The sequence below is a fragment of the Gallus gallus genome, chromosome 10 (genome assembly GCF_016699485.2).
Source record: "Gallus gallus isolate bGalGal1 chromosome 10, bGalGal1.mat.broiler.GRCg7b, whole genome shotgun sequence".
Taxonomy (NCBI): Eukaryota; Metazoa; Chordata; class Aves; order Galliformes; family Phasianidae; genus Gallus; species Gallus gallus.
In genome coordinates this window covers 4,383,150-4,400,488 of record NC_052541.1, presented here as the reverse complement: position 1 = coordinate 4,400,488, position 17,339 = coordinate 4,383,150, and the positions used below count along the sequence as shown (strand labels likewise).

At 38.1% G+C, this 17,339-nt stretch overlaps 1 protein-coding gene across 19 annotated transcripts in view; it reads left to right on the top strand.

The window, feature by feature from the left end:
* The window catches only part of TLN2 (talin 2), a 141,851-nt gene that overhangs the window by 20,347 nt on the left and 104,165 nt on the right, over window positions 1-17,339 (top strand). For 2 of the 19 annotated variants that reach the window (XM_046899233.1, XM_046899225.1), the window contains exon 2: window positions 4,440-4,509. The exons of 13 other annotated variants lie outside the window; for them this stretch is intronic. The gene's annotated coding sequence lies outside the window, so the exon portion shown is untranslated. Of the gene's footprint in view, window positions 1-4,439; window positions 4,510-5,734; window positions 14,798-17,339 lie in introns of those variants that run through there. 4 more of the 19 variants (XM_046899230.1, XM_046899226.1, XM_040706793.2 and 1 more) reach the window with 2 other exon arrangements.

Sequence of the window (17,339 nt, the reverse complement as noted above, 5' to 3'; positions counted from 1 at the left end):
CTACTTATAACAAAATTGTTCTTTTCCATTTTGTACGCCTTTGAAATGGGTGATGCTGTTTGAATACTAATGATGCCTTTGGCTTGATGATTCGTGGCTTTTTGGGTGTGTGTGCTGAATAGGAAATTATACTATCTGGTAACTTTTGAATCTTTTTATGTAATTTTATTTTTTTCTCATTATTCATCCTTATGGATCATAATGAGTGAGGAAACATTTTCAAGTCAGTTCTGAGAAAACTAAGGGGAGGAAACAAATGTATGGTGTGTTTGGTTGCGATAAAACAGTGAGAGTGTATTGATAATGACTTATCTGCTGTCGTGTGACAACCAAGTAATATGAGAGTTGCTTAGATTAAACTTTTTAATACAGTGAGACAGCTGATCATTTCTCATAGGCTGATACTCAGTTCTTTCCTATTGAGTGATAAAGTGGAAGCCTTCTTATGCCTTTTGTCAAATGACATCTCATGTCTTTAAGGCTGGTAGTATTGATATTACAAAGTAACCAAGACAAATTATAGCAAGCCTCTATGATTAATGTTAAAAGGAAGCTGTTGAAAGTGAACATCTGTCACCTGTTTATAAGGAGTCTGCTGAGTAGTTTTTCCACGCTGAATGTTGTTCCTTTCAGATAATTTTCACTGCTTCCAGGTAGAAGCTTTCGTAACAGTTAGAGTTTCAATAAGTATGCTTATTCAAGTTGACTGATGGCACATCATGGGGTTCACTGATTGAAATAAATGACTTTGTTTCTAGAGGAGATGCTTTTGCTGCTTGACATCATCAGCCTGGTGGCAGAGGATATAGAGTTCTGTCTTAGTATTTGCATGAGTTGAATATAGATATGAGGAAGGATCTTGTCTGTCTTAAACATCTAAATGATGTGTGAGGAAACGATACCGAATGTCTGCTCCATGAGCTTTATGTTGATCTCTAGTTAGCATTCCTCTAGTAGAAAAATCACATGCAGTTTTCTGTTACAGCTGCAGATACTTGATTAGTAGATTAGTCAAAGTTTTAGGTGTAGTTCAGGCTTTCTCAATGTCAACCTATATTTTTGATTTTGAGCCAGGCAACAGACAAATCTGTGGGAGAAGGAAATAAAGTAAGGTTTTAGTCTTATGTCAAGAAGGGTATGATAGTTCCAGTAAGGACAAAAGGTAAACTAAAAGTAGATTGTAGTGTAGGTTTGCTTTGAATCCCCAGTTATTTCTGGTATGCCTTCAGCTTTCTTAGATGAAACTCTTACTGCCCTTATCTGTAAAGATGTTAGATGAAATGGCTTTTAGTTCATCCATTTTGTCTGTGAAGTACCTTCCTCTGCTGAGCCTTAAAACTGAAAGGCACTTTCAGATATTATAATCAAAGGGGAAAAGGTATTATCTTACATTACTTTCTTGGTTTTGTAGACTACCCTGAGTATATAGAATAGTGGAATCTGATCCTCTTCTGTGTTGGAGGGTAAGCAATCAAGACGGTCATGCTGTGAATGATTGCCTTCTGTAATGTCCAGCTTATTACACAGATGAGCAACAATTGTAAAGTGAGTAGTAATGACGGCTGCTATAGTTTCAAGACAAACAAATGACTTCATTTTCTAGATCTTTTTGTGAAAAGCTAACTGCTTGTAAAATAATCCTTGGAGCCTCAAACTGTGTGCAGCAGTGGTCTGTTTGTTACTGGGAGTAATGAAGCCAGTGAGGAATAAAAGGTACGCTGTGTTATCGTGCATATCTGCATGCTTATACGTGGTTGCATGTGTATTTGCATCACTGGATAAGCAGCATCACTGACTTCTAAGATGTTGAAACACTGCAAGTAATTCTTAAAATTTAGTATGTTACAAGTTTCAAAGGCTGTTACTTGAATCAGAAAAGTTATTTGTTAGACCCATGTAATCTGGATTCCAGCAGTTTGAAAGGGAGATGAAGTCTATGAAATAGCACCTCCGCTGTAGACTGTGTATTTCTTATTAAGTTTACACCTTAGCACCAATGCTCAAATACTTGTAGGCTGAAAGTATTTCTTTCTGTTGCAGTGCTTATTCCTTTACGAGCTCCAGTGTAAGTTTTTGCTTAGTTTGCTTATGTGAAGTTTTAGCCCAAGTGTGTTAATGTCAAATGGATGAGTTGTGTGAGAGTAAAATATAGCCTTTTAAAAAAGCTTCTAAAATACAGCATTTTTAAATGGTATTCTGTTATGATTTGGCCAAAACATTGTGGATTTTGACTACCTTGAAGTATATGATCTTCAAACTGTCAGATATCAGCAAGGAAAAATGACTGGTGTTTAAAACTGGATTTGCAAGCAACTTTGAGGTGCCTGAGGACTTGCAGATTTCCTGTAGTTTATCACAGTCATCTTGAAAATAATGATAATTTTCCTACCCACAAGCGTTGGGTGATATAAATAGTGACACTACAGATCTTAAAACTATTGTCTATCAAGAGTTTCCTCTTTCTCTTTTCATCTTCACTCTGAGGGGTGTTGATCAAACCCTGTCTATTCACAGTTCCTTGTATGTGCTTGGATAGCAGTTGCTGACGTTAGGTCTCTTCATTCCTGGTTTGCTAATAACTTAACTTTGAAGAACTAGAGTATGGGTCATTTTACTGCCATATTTCAAGGCTTTGTTTTCTTTGTTATTTGGCTTGGTGTGCCTGTTACTCTGAAGAGCAATGACATAACTTGCTGTTGCTTTCACTTTTTCATTTAGAATATTTAAAATGGTGCTGCTTTTGTCAGCTTGTTTTTTTTTTTGGTGGGGGGGGAAGGGGAAGGTGAAGACAAGGGGTGGTGGTGGTCCCTCCAACAGTACTACGCTATGGGACAACATGAAGGTCTTGCTTGCTGCTGGACTTTTCTGTTTATCCGTTCCAGTATTCTGAGATCCCCGATTGGCTTAAAAGAATCTGTAAGTACTGTGGTATGGGGGGAATACTTTGCTTTCATTTAAAGCTCTGCATCCTGTAAGGAAAGATTGTAGAGTTAGCATGTTAACTTTAAGCTGACTGAATATAGTAGGATGTAATTTGATAATCTGAAGTTACATATTAGGAATTTTTGTCTTTGACAGGATATTGTGTAGTGTCTGTGGTGTTTCACCTCATACCTATGCATTTAGCCTGTGTTCGTTAGTATAGTGGTGCATGATAAAAGCATGGGAAGATCTTGTTTGTGATTTATTTTGTTGCAGTTGCTTAGTTTGGAAACAGCTTTAGCAGTCCAAGCTGTGTTCTTTCGAAATGACCAAGGAGTGCCACATTAGATGAAATATTTCTGTCAGTATGCCAAGGCTGGCTTCAGAAACTGAAGCGTCGTAGCAGTTGATTTGGTTCCCTCACTGATCTCATGCTCAGCAAGCTCTGTTGCTTTGTCTGTTCTTCACTGGTTCCCTTTCTGGACATCTCTCTAGCTGGAGTTTTAGCAGACGTTTCAAAGGTCTTTCTAGCTTAGGCATTCAAGTGTGTCATCTCCAGTGTATGTTTGCTTCAATGAACAGCTGAATGTAATGTTTCATGTCTGTTATTTCAGACAACTTAATATGGGTCCCTAAAATAAGTAGGCTGGGGAGGCTGTTGGGTCCCCATGACATAGCCTTTGCTGTTTTGCACTGGTGTGTTGTTGCAAAGTGTAACAGCTATATTTGAACAAATATTCTGGCAGAAATGGTGCATTACCCATGGAGAAATGGAGAATTCAAGTAATGGGTGCTAAATTAATAATTTTAGCAAGAATACTGGAAAAGAAAGAAGTGTTTGTCTCTAGTATGGTCTCTAAGGTGTTCCTTACTGGGTATGCCATACTAACCACTTGGTCTTTCAAACAACTGTCATCCTGCAATATTTAGATTCTAGAGAAACATTTGAACAAGAAAAAAACAGTGTTGTTGCAAGTATTTCATACTGTGGCAGTTTGGAAATAGGAAATACTGGATTATGTTTACCATCAACTGTATGATGACTGGAGGAAGGAACATGAAAGCATTTTAGTCTAAATGTGCTTCACATGTGACTGGAAACTGCGGTTCTTTTTGTGCTTTCAGAGTGTCATCCCTTTGAGAGAATCTGTTATGTCTTCATCTGTTATGCCAATCTGAAATTGTCATTCCTTCATCATGTAACAGTGCTTTGAATTTTCTTTAATGATGAGTGGTGTGGTAGTTTAGCTTTCTAAGTGTTTTATTTGAGATTATTTCTAGGCACAATAATTCTTGTGTGTGAATAAAACTGTCACTTATTCTCCGCTGTCATTTCTCTCTCCTCTGACATGACTTTATTGTGTTGATACAGTTGATTCTTAATATAAGCTTTGCTTATTTATTTGAGTGCCAACTTGTTTATGAAGTATGACCACTCAGTCTTGCCTGGGATTTTCCCCACTAAAGATCACTTCATGTCCTTACTGCTGTACTGATACATATTTATTATCTTTCAGGCTGTGACTGTTTACATGCTGATAAACACAGCTATTGCAGGGAGTGATTGGCTGTTCTATTGCAGAGCAAGTAAGCATGTGTTCAAAACTGCTTAATGTTGGATAGTGAAACTTAAAAGTGAGTTTAAACTGTAGATCTTGCTTCTTAATGAACTTTGCCATGTTATCCTTTTATTCTGGATAACTTACTGTGTCCCATGGTGTGTGTGCGTGTTGAACTCAAAATTCTGGCTCTTCTTACAGAGATTTTATGTAAAGAATGATTTATTTGATTGAACTTCTCCATAGTTCATTCTGCAGATGGATGCTAAATCATCAGGTGTTGATATTTATTGCAGAAATAAGAAATAACTTGGACAGTTTGAGTTTTAAACTAAGTTGAACTCATGGGTTAAAACTCTTGACTTCTAAATATTCTGAACAGAGAGGCACTGAGACTTTCCAAAGTTGAAGATGATGAAAATACTACAGAGGAATGAAAATGTAATCTTTTTTTCTTTTATTTGTAATACATGTTACCTCTCTCTCTCTCTCTCTTTTTAAAAGCAGCTTTTTGGGGAGCAGATAAGTGGTCTCTTCTACAGAAGATTGTGGTTCAGACTCCTGTGGCTTAAAATACTTCATATCATCAAGTGAGGCTGCCACAAACTGTCTTTTCAAATGTACTGTGTAGAAGGAAGAACTGCTGTCAAACTCTTTCCAGTGTCTTTCTCCTTCAGCCTACTGTTTTCTTCTCTTTGGCTTTCAGATTGCATGTGTTACTGATGCTTGTTAAGGCTGCACATTTCCTGCCTTACCATATCCATAGAGAGAATGCTGCTGAACCACTCTGACTTCTGAGCTTTGCAGTGTTAGGCTGGGAAGGATTTCTTGGCTTGGGCATACAAAGTGAATACCCAATTCTGATCGTTTCTCTTATGTGATTTGTGTGGATCATTGCCTTTTCAAGGATAAAGGACTTGGAAAGAAAGCTGAGCCTGTGAGAGGAGAGTATGTTGTGTCTATTTCTATCTGCCTGTTTTGGAAAGTCTATTCTCCAGTAATGAGGGGAGTTATTCATCCCTTCTAGTCGTAAACAGAGAAATTAGTTTGCAAGTACCTTTTGAGAGACAAAAAGTGTGATAAACTAGTTACTGAAGTCCTCCTCTGTAATGCCTAAGCTTTACACGTACATGTGGGTTAGCCTAGTCCACACAAACTTTTCCTTAGGGCTAGCATGTTTACTCTTAACAGCTTATGAACACGTGTTGCTTTTAAACTTGTGTAGTAGTGTAATCTGAGATGAGAGCTACAGTATAGCAGCTAAATATATCCTTGAAGCAGTGCTGGTAAGTTCAGCATTCAGAAATTAACTTTCCAAATAATGATGGCCTCAATCTTTCAGGGGTACAGAAAGAAAACAGTCCTTTTTTTCATGAGGTCATGTTATTTCTGCAATATGATTCTACTCTACTGAATTTCGGTTTATTCTTGTGCTTGCCTGAGACCCTGTTAGGTGTATTAGTGTGAGTATAACAATGTTAATACGAAGCAAATCAATTTAGGATAACAATAATGTTTAGTTTGTGGTGGATATGCAAAAGCTTAAGTAGTAAGGTGTTGGGTTGAGTATAAGTGAGTATAAGACACATTATTTGTCATAACGCCAATACGGCCAAAAGATGTCTCCTCTTGCTCCATTTAATGATAGTGGTGATGGCAGTGAAATGTGTTAATTGAATGTTAATGTGGAAATACATGGTCAGTGTGGATTTTGGTACAATTGCTGCATAAAATTTTACTTGTTAATTAAGCAGTTCAATTTTGTCTAGTTATAAAACGTGGAATGGGGGGAAAGCCATCTCTTGACAAAAGCCTCTGTGGTGGCAATTGAGTATATGGGTTGTACAATGCTATTGAGAAAATTGGTACTCTTTAGGCTCTACTCTTCATCAAACCTTTCTCTGCTAACTTCCAACAGTAAATCTGGTACTGTATTCCAGAGGTAGGATGATGACTTGTGTTTCTGGCAGCTGAATTACGCCCAGATTTTAAACTAGATCAGTTTTCATGTAGGAGTCTCCTCAATGACTCTGAGCACATTAAATGTTGTACTGAGGAGAGAGAGAGCTAGAAAGTGGGAGGTAGTTTTGCAAACTGAATTTCACAGGTGAGTCTTTAGGTAGTTATGCAGCAACCTTTACATTTCATTGTTTTTTCCTACATAGTAGGTACCTAGTAGGTCTTGTATTTATGCTGACTGAAAATGGTGTTGCATATATACCAGGAAAAAAGTAATTTTTTTGCAATCTTGAATCTTGTTTTCAAATTGCTTTGTCACAATGGGAAGTCTGGTTTCTGCCGAGTGGTGACCTTGTGCCAGCTGCTGCCATGATGGGATGGGGCAGGGAGTGGGCTGCATGTGGGCCTCAGGTTGGACGTGCCCGTTCAGGACATAATGCCCTCAATGATATGCTTTAGTTTTTGGTTAGCTCTGAAGTTCTCAGGCAGCTGGACCAGGTGATCCTTGTAGGCCCCTCCCAGGTCAGCCATATTCTAATGCATGTTAATTGCAAACCAACATCTGCAAAATGGACCTGGATGTGAGGCCATTTTCTTGACGGTTGTAGCAAAGTTAGAGATGTTTATGTAAAACTGTGGGCTGGTAGAAGTGACCTCGTCTCTGTAAGGCTGCAAATAGGAAATGAATAGGATGCCTGCTTCTTAAAACATTTCAGTCAGTTTTGGTTTTCTGCACTGTAATGAAACTGTTTCAGAAACTGCTATTTGCAGTCCTCAATATTTATCAGGTAGGTTCAAGTCACCCTCTTCATTTCTATGTCTTCTTAGAAAAGCCATTTGAGTGCTGATGTGGCCTTGAGGTGACTTGTTGTGTAACATGGCAGTTTCTGCTGTGAACAAGTTGAATCTTAAAGAGGTGTAAGACTGGTGCTTTTTGATGGTTATTACAAATAAGTACAAAGGCTTCCTAGAGTGTGGAGGAGCTGCTTTGCTTTTTAAGACAGCAAAGAAGGTTTGTGTAGAAACAGTTTTTCCAGCATTTCTTAAAAACTACCTGAAAAACTGGTTCAGTGTAGTGGTAAGAGATGAGCATTCATGTCGGCCTTACTAAATTGTACTGAAGGTTTCTTAAGAGTGCCTGGCTTTTCCTGAGTTCAAACACATGATGCTCCATCTGATACGTAGCAAATCAAACTAAAATCTTTGGTTAGAAGTGATTAAATGAGGATTTCAAACAGCTGTCCAATGACCTGCTAATTGGATCTGAATGTACGCTAACCAAGTGTGCATAGCATATAGAAGTTATAAGGCGTGCCTACCAGCACAGATCCTTAACAAGTATGCATATAAGCTGACACATCTTGCCTGATGCATGCAGACTAAATCTTGAGCTAACCTGATTGTTTTTTAGATTTTTAATTTTTTGCATGAAAGACATTGCTTTCACTGGTATTTTAAGTAGGCCCTTCCCCAAACAACAAAATTGCCTAAGAGCGCTCAAAGCTTTTACGTCATTCTGTTGGCCAGCCTAACATCATGTATTCTTAATAAATAAAAGAGAAATACCATGACGACTAGTTTGTTTAGTAAAATAAATTATATTTCTGGTTATTTTTAGCATGTATTGTATAGTGCAGCAAGTACTTAACTTGCAGTTGGTACTTTTGTTTTAAAAACCTTTGTTTGTAAACTTAATTACTTGCTGATTAACATTGCAGAGTGAGTATTGTCCACAAATCTTACTTTCAGTTGAAGAAAATCTAGGATAACATCCATTTTGAATATGTTTCAAACTTGCAGTTGTGTGGGAGGAGGAATTCTGTGGGAGACGGGATGATGTTAGTCCACTGAGCTGTTTTGCGAGTTATGTTTCATTTTTGGAGATTCGTTGTTGCTACAGTATTTAATGTTGAGCAAGTGCCCTTTGAATATTTTCTTTTTTGAGTTAATAGCCACAGAATCATGGATTTCATACTTCGGGCCTTATTCAAGTACTGAGTGAACTTGTATCACATTACCAAAATTTGGTAAAACTGAGATCACAACTGTAATTTTCACTGTGGCTGAAATGTGCTTCAGTTATTGAGACCTTTTCTTGTTGCTCTGAAACTCCTACCACTGTGTCCAGCATCTTCAGTGGGAAAGAAGGGCTCAGGAATTGCAGTGCAGGTTTGTTCTGGTGAACTTGAAATAAAGCAGGGATTTTGGAACCAAAAAGGAAGATGTGAAAGTAAAATGCAACTTTTCTAATTTTTTGTAGTTGTCATTTAATTACTGTCAGTGTTCAGCCTTATTTTGCAGTGGGTAGTATTGCTTGGTTGCTAATATGCTGTCCTCGTCGAAAGGTAATTTGAGGCCAGGGCATCTCTGTAATTACTGGAGCTTCTCAGGACTGACAGCTTAGTAATAGTAGTCCCCAGTGAGGTAATGTTATGTGACTGCATGCAGAAATCAGTAAAAAATGGACTGCACGACAGCAGCAACTGCTAATTTCTTGGATCACTGGCAAAGCTGGGAGAGCTTGTTAAGTCCCAGTGGAGAACAAGGGAGAGGCTTGGAAAATGTTGTGAGAATTGGTGTTTCAAAGCAGAGTCTGGTGGGTGGAACTGGAAAGCTGTTGCGGAGCAGTTGCTGCTGTAAATGAAAGTTAAAGGGAAAATCTCCATTGCAACTTGAAGAGGAAAATTTCAGTGAAACTGTGCTTCTAAGAGGAAGAGTGTCCAGGTCTCTGGGAGACTGATAAGCTGCCTCACAGCCTACATTACACTGGGGGTGCTTTTGGCACCTTTACAGTGAAAAAGCCTAATATTGTTCTGATTTCTTTTATGCTGTTCCTCTTCTGAGCTCAGTGTGTTGCAGGCCTCACTTTCTTCCATCTCTGCAATTCTGTGTTACTCATCCTATCTATGTGTCTCTTTAAGCTACATTAGGGCTATATTTCATTTAGTTTTCTCTTTAATTGTGCAGAGGTACTTGTAAGTATAAAACTTGATCTGCCTTCCTCCATGCTCTCACTGTTCTGTCCACAATTGCTTTTGCACGAAGATAAAAGTTGCCCTTCCTAAATGCCTGCAGGTTGCATGGTCAGGACAACGTGCCAGAGGGAAATATGTCAACCAGAGATGTAGTTCTTCCTTCATGGCCCTCCTTAGCCTTGTCAGTAAAGAGGCAAGGCTCGGCTTTGATATTCTTGGTTTGAGTTGCTTTTAAAAGCTTGTTGGCCATCTATCTGTACAGCGAAGTGCTATCTGACTAGTCAGTCACACCTAGTGACAGGAGACTTGAGTGCTCATCCTTCATGAGAGCAGCTGGAGTGAAAATCAACTCAGAAAACAATGGTGAATGATGTTAAACTCATGCTGAAGGACATTCTGCGGCTATCTTCCTCTTTGAGTAAATTGATAAATAGGTAGTTGATTTTAAGAAACACTTTTGTAGTCTTGTACTATCTGGTTTCATGTTAGACTCCTGAAAATGCATGCTAAATATTGCTTCAATAACTGTTTTAGCTGGCAGACAATTATCTAACACCAGGCTCAGTAGTAGCTCAGTTCTCTTGCTGGCTTCTCGCTTTGTCTGCACTGTATCCCTCACTTGGGCTGCTCTGAATTTTCTGCCAAGTCAGGAGCTTTGTTTTTAAGCATGCTGTGACAGAAGTGGGTTAATCAGGAGTGCTTTAAATTTTTCATGACAAAATCCATGTAGGAACTGATGCACAGGGTTAGAAACAGCAACAAAGATGGAATTTCATTTCTGACCACACTGTTTGTCCTATCAACCTGCAAAATTCTATCTACTAAAAAACAGTTGCATAATGTTACCATTTTTCCTGGACACGCTCAGCTCCTCCGTTCATTCAAATGGTTTATGCCTAGCTCCGTGGTAATCATTTACTTAATGTTGGTTCTTGCATTCCTGTAGTCTATGGAGAAAGTTAACGTTCCCGAACAGGTATTTTAGTTGTTGCATTCAACAAAACCAGTTGTATTCTGAGTAGATTCCTGTATTTTAATTTTATGGCCTGTGACTTTAGGGTGGAAAAGCTGTCTGGGTAAATTCCTGATTTTTTTTTTTTTTTTTTTTTTTTTTTTTGCAGCCTGACTAGTGTCTGTGCTGATAGCTAGGATCAGGCTGGTAGCTGGGCTGTGACATTGCTAGATCTGCAGATCTGGTGATATTATACATCAGCTTCATTTATCATTAACTTGAGCAGGTCTCTGTGTTGGCTGTTGCACTTGTTTGACTTCAGTTGTGTATCTGGGGCAGTGAAATCATTTTTTACCTAAGTGCTAGCTTGGTATGATAATGCCATAAGGTGCAGAACTGGACGCTAGTCATGATTATCAAATTCTGTGTTTATTGCAAATTCTGAATGTAGTGTTTCAGATCCTTGATTAGGAAGCAGTATGTGCAGCAGCTGATGTTCCCAAATATTTTGCAGGTATTTGAAGCAAACTGCAGTGGAAATGCTGTTATGTTCCTTTTTTCTTATTACGTGAATTGTATTGCCCAAGACTTGAATATGAGCTTTATATATTTGGAAAATTATTACACAGGAAATGTATTTAATCTGAAGTAAGACACTGGGATGAAAACCAGAGAGCTTTTAGCAGGGCTTTTAAGACAACCCAGCTGAGTTATAACAGTAATTTCTCCTTTTGAAATCTGGAAACGATAGGCAGTTCAGATGTGCTTTCAGAATGCAGGGGAATCAGTCCCTTGGGCATATGGTGTATGAAGTAACTTTGGAATTCAGATAGCAACTGTATAACATTCTGAAGATGCTGCAGTGCTATGGCGTACTGGAGACTAAGAGTGCAATGGTTTTGCCTCTTTCTCTCAAGACTAAGTTCTGTGCAGACTGTGAGGCAGTCATAGTGACACATCGACGTGTTCCAAGAAGACCATCCAGTGAATTGCTTGGGGTTTTTTTGTTTTTTTTTTTTCCTTTCTGAAACTCTAGGAAAATGAATACAAAACCAGTGGAAACAGTTTTTGGTAGATTTTTTGGTGGAAATTTTAGGCAAGTTTCAGTCTACTCTTCTGTAGGAAGACCTCGACTTGTTGCTGAAATGTGGTTTGTGGGTTTTTGTGTGTTGTTCTTTTGCTCGTTTGTTTTTTAGCCATGTCAACTTGCTGGAGCACAGTCACAGCTATGTGGATGCTCACATGGAGTGAGAGACATCTCTGAGTTAATGACCTGTATACATAACTGGAGGGTTGATTCAGTTCAAGGATCTGACAAAGATCATTTCAGAGCGGAAGTGTGATGGAGTCCTACTTGTTCTTTATATTACTGAATAAATATAAACTGGGGGGGAGGGAAACACAAGCAAACAAAACTTAGAGTATGTAGTTAGAAATAGATAACTCATTCTGAAATGCGCTATTTTGTGTTCTCCTACATAGTTTGGATAGTGCCTCAGCCCAGAAACACATGAGAAAGCTTAGTTCAGTCAAAAGGAGACATCTTTCTTTTATGGCATGGTGGAGTGGCAGGGAAGCTCAACTTCTTTTGTCTTTGATTTCAGTGAAGTGTATAAGGAGCATGCATATCTTACATAAGTGTTTTCAACATTGCCTCTTCTTCACGCATTTAGATGGTGATTCCAAGTAGTGTCTCCTGGGGCAGTGTGAATGCTGCTGTAAAGTAATAAGCGTAAAAATATGGTGATGCTAGGACCTGAAGATGTGCTGGTTTTTTTTTTTCTGGAGTGTTAACTTATGGTCCCCTAAGACACAGCAGGCTGAAAGAAACTTTGTCTGATGTGGTGTACAACAGTTATGTGTACACTTCATACAGCTACTGATTTCTTAGCCATTGGAGAATTCTAATAAGTAGCAGTGATAAAACTGCTTAAGTTCTTTCTTTTTCAAATGGTATCAAAAGAATTGTACCTCTTGCAAGAAAATGAATCCCTAATCTGTTAAATAGCCATTAAGCTGCTTAACCTGTTTGATGAGACCTTCCTGACTTGAATAAATGGCTGTTATTTGGAGAGGGAGGCACATGGAAACTTTTGGTATATAAGTATGTTACTCTAGTACGATTCTTACCATCAGGATAGTTAATATGTTGCCTAAAATAAGTGTTAAATAGCTTTATCTGAAGGTAAGGATACAAAGCACTGCTCTTAAGTAGAATGACTTCACCTTAGTGAAACAGTGAAGATGGTATGAAAATAAAAATCCGGGTTGTTTATATTGAGAATGAATTTCCAACACGTTCTAGAGTTTCTAAAACAATACTGTACTAACCTTCAGGATGCAAATATAGAGCAACCCAGCTTTCGAGGAATGTTTGGAAAGTTGGCAAACTCCTCTTTAGCCATGCCAAAGAGATAAATCGTATGCTTTGTTTGCTACAGTGTAAACGGACTGTAGTTTTGTTGGAATGTGTTGTGCTGAACATAGACAGTTTGAGAAGTACACCATGAGAATAGCAGTTTTCCTGTTGTGGTAACATACTGTGAGGAAATTATGTAAACACAAACCTTGTAGTATTGATTTTATTTTTTTTTTTCCAGTCCTTTGAAGAATTATTTTTATTTTTATTGTTTATCCAGCTCAGGCACCAGTCCTGGGCATAAACCTGAGATCCTGAAACTGTTGCTACACATATTGCTGGTGACTTTTTGTGCAGGCATTTAGCCAAAGTTCCATATGAATTTAACATGATGATTCAGGGTGGAAGTGGTCACATTGGAGACAATCTTGTAACTTCATTATAACCTTGTATTATCAATTGTAAAAATGACTTACGTGAGTAAATAAAATATTGGTAATACAATAAACTTTACCTGTTTGACTGTCTGTAATTGGAGTCAATCACCTCTATTACTCTTCCTGCAAGGATTTCTGTGGCCCACGCAGTTTGTGTTCATTAACTAGTAATAGCACCACTAACAATAGCAACAGCCTGCAGTTCCATTGCGAACAATAGCAGCAGTGAATAAGAATGTCTGCTGTCCATGTCTGCAGAAAGATTAAACCTACTTGTTGCTGCCAGTACTGAGGGAAGAAAGATGGATGAAAGCTTTGAAGCTATTTACAGTTTGAATAAAGCCCTGTTTATGATCACTCCTTTAGAACCACACCGCTACTCTGTCTAGTTGGTAACTAGAGCTGTAGAACAGAGTCCAGATGAAGGAGAGTGAAACAGAAAAAAGTTAATGATGGCAGCATTAAAAACCAGTGCAGCCAGGAGGTCACCGCTAAATCTTCTGAATTTCAAGTGTTATGGGCCTCAAACTTGAGGATTGCATTTGTTTGTAAACTGCAGTCTCTTAGCTGAGATGCAGTAACTTGGTGGATAAGGCTCAGGTTTTAACTGAATCTGTTACTTTCCATGAGAACCGACCATAAGTCGTGAAGTCATTTGTCAAGGAGCCATCACTTTCAGTCTTCAGTGTCTAGAACTCAGTGCCAGTGTGCATATCTGAATCTAAATTCATCTCTGCTGTGTCAGTACTAAGTGATAATCTGCAGGTGGACAGCAGGTCTCTGAAAACGTTCTATTGTAAATAACAGTGAACACCAGGACTAGGAATAGTTCAAGGGTAATGCCAGCTCTGAAACTTCATATGTTGGTGTTCTTTGCTATCTGTTTTCTTATGTGTGCTCTTTATTCGTGCATGGGATCCATCCCTAGAAATGTCACCCTTCTGCTCGACTTTTAAAAAGACTATACAGGAAGGTGCATTTTTTTAGCTGTACTTTAGCACTGTTGCATCTTAGTGTTCTTACGTTAAATAAATCCTCAGTGCATATATAGGAAATGAGTGGTGAAACACCTCAATTCTTAATGTTTATGAAACTTGCAAACTGAGCCTGCTGAAAGGCCTGTGTAGTTTTTTGCATGAAATACATTATTAGAAATCTGATTCAACCAGATTGATGTCAACCAGACACTGAAATGTACAGCATGTGAGGGGATTACATAGCCTGAACTATCTAGACTCAGGGTGAAGAAGTAGTGTGTTGATTGGCATCCAATTTTAAGTTCTGCCTCTGTTTTCTTGGAGCTGTATCTTGACCCCAAGAGCACTGCTGCCCACTGAGCCTAAAAATACAAGTGTACAGGCAACATATTTACAGCAGTTAGCTCATTTTGGAGCTTAAAAGTGGCTACAGATACATGTATTATTTATTCTAGTTAAATAGTAGCTTGTGCTTCAATGCTAAACTTAGTTTTAGAAGTACACGCTATTTCTTGTTTTACCTATGCTTTTTAGTGCTTGTTGTGAAGAAATGGGCTGGCCATGTAGATCCCTCTCATTCTCACATGCTTGCTTACTAACTTCATGCAGCTTCAAGCCCATGATGATTCTTCTGCACCTACTCAGCAGCACACGTAGGTGAGTTGCTAGTTATGAAACTGGAGATTCAGTGAAGCCTTATATATTATCTTTTTTTTGTTGTTTTTAAATATCTTGAATTTAACATCTTTTTGTAATGCATGTAGCTTGTGAATTTTTTGCAGTCTCTAAAATGTCTACATGCTAATTCTTGTTGATGATGAGTGCTAAATGTCTTTACGTTTAGATAACTGCTTCACAGCATGTACTTTGAAGGTGAACGTACTTGTTGAAATGTGTCATCACCACTGTACTTGGGGTATGTACTGCAGTAGGCCATGTTCAAGACCGCTTTGTAGCTCACCTGGTATGCTTGAGTTTTGTGTGAGTCAAAGCTTTAATGTGATATTAATTTAAGTCAAATCTGGTGGTAGTTTTATTTTCTATGGGGTTAAAATCTACCATGTGTTAAGCAGATTAACAAGAAAATTTTAGTTATTTTTTCTCAGAAAGTTTAATAAAGCCAAAATACAAAAATGGTGGTGGTTGCAATTGCTGTATAGGATATTCTTTTTTTAACCCAGTTGTAAGAATAGGTTAATGTTGGAGAGTTAATAAATGGATATTTTTTATTCTTGGAGAGGTGGAGGGGGAGAAGAGGTATTTGGAGGTTAAATACATTGTTTTGAAGGGGAAAGCTTGAATGGTGATTGGGAGCGGAAATTGTTATATCATGGGTTGTTACCCCTTCTTTGGATGAGTACATTGAAGGGGAATGCAAACCTACTGTAAATGTTGCTTATGTAGAAATGTTTGCAACCTGAGAAATTCATGACTTAATAGTACAGGAAAAAGAAGTTCCCGTATATTTTTTTTGATAGTAATTAGTTATGACAGTTGAATTCATGCTTTCTTTTTTATGAAGACAATGCAAATATGCTGTTGCTTATTTATATTGTAATAGAATTGCTGAGGTTGAATAGCTTCAGCTGAACCAGCGAGTCTTTGTCAAGGGTTGCTGAATAGTTGTTACTGTAGTGTGTATCAGCATAATTGGGTAAGGAATCTAAATTCTGACTTAAGTCCAAGTCAGCAGGAAGTTCAAGTGTACTGATGTGAGCTACTTCTTATGCTTCCATGAGAAATAGGTGTAACTTCTTGTTTACAGTTGAACAGCTTACAGTTTATCTAGTTCTAAATAAAGGGTAACTTCAGTGCAGGTGCCAAATCAGGAAAGATCAAAAGTTACTGTTAGTGGGAATGGTTCCTTGATGTAGAAACTTTTGGGTACTCGTGGTTCAAAAGTGTGTTATTTCACATCATTATCTGTAAGTTTCATTTACTATGTATCACACTATTGGAAAAAAGTTTAGTTCTGTTTTTAAAAGGCTATTCTAGCAAACTCCTTGCAGGCATTGTGAGCCTGGCTTATGTTCAGTGGTTGATCATTGCCAGACTCTGAACATTTTGTAAGGCAAAAATTGTTCACATCGTGATGGAAGTATAGGTGAGTTTGACAGGTGCCTGTTTCCTCAGGAGGGTAGTAAAGCATGACTGTCTTATATTTCACATTACTCTGGTGAATCAGTCAAGTCAAACTTGCTTTCTGTCATCAAAGGAAGGCATTGCAATTTGATGCCAGGATGACATACTGTTCCGGGCACATGCATTTCAAAGAACTTAACAACCGTGACTGAATGTGAGTATTTGCTGTAGCTTTTTCTATAGTAGTAATAATAAAGTGGAAGTAAGTTAATATTTGTAGTTTGGTAAACCTTCTTTGCTTTCCAACTCCCACAGGGATAATTGAACACATTAAGCGAGATCTTCTCTTCCTAGCAGGCAACAAAATTAGAGCTTGTTATGTAGAGGGTTCAAATGACAACTCCATATGAAGATTACGGAATAGAAGTCTGGGGAAGGAGAATTTCCTACGACTAAAGAGGAGCTCTGATCCGGAGGAAAGCAGTACTTGCCTGACAAAAAAATTGAAGTTGGTGAAAACACAGGGCGTTACTCTCACTTATTGCAGAAATAAGTTCAGTGTCATCATGTAAGAGACTGGAGATGTATGTAATCTTGAAAATGCATCAGAGTATAGATGGCTTTAAATGGTCACAACAGGCAATTTCTTCAACCTTGCATACAAAACATACTAAATTAATACTGTATTTACCCTTTGTGTTGCAAAATTTACCTGTTGAGTCTATTCAGACCTCCTCAAGCTATTGCATTGTTTATAGGATGTGGTAAATACTGACAAGTGTTTGAAGTTCAGAACAATGGTTAAGACCTGTGAGAGTGAAGTGGTAGTTAGAGCCTCTGAGGTGGAGAGTTGGCTTTTAGCAGGTGATTGTGAGACTGTATTGCCACCACTTGTGAGGTATGAAGGAGGAAAACCTTCATTCATGAAGATTGAATACTTCAGCACACACTGAAGCACCATTTTCATAAACTTGATATTGTTAAGGTTATTTTAGTTACAAATGTTAAGGGAAGAATTGTATTTGAGAATATAATTTCAGCTGAGGGATAGTAAGAATTGACTATATGCTGAATACATTTTCGAGTAGGTGATTTCTGACCATTTATGAGATCTGAC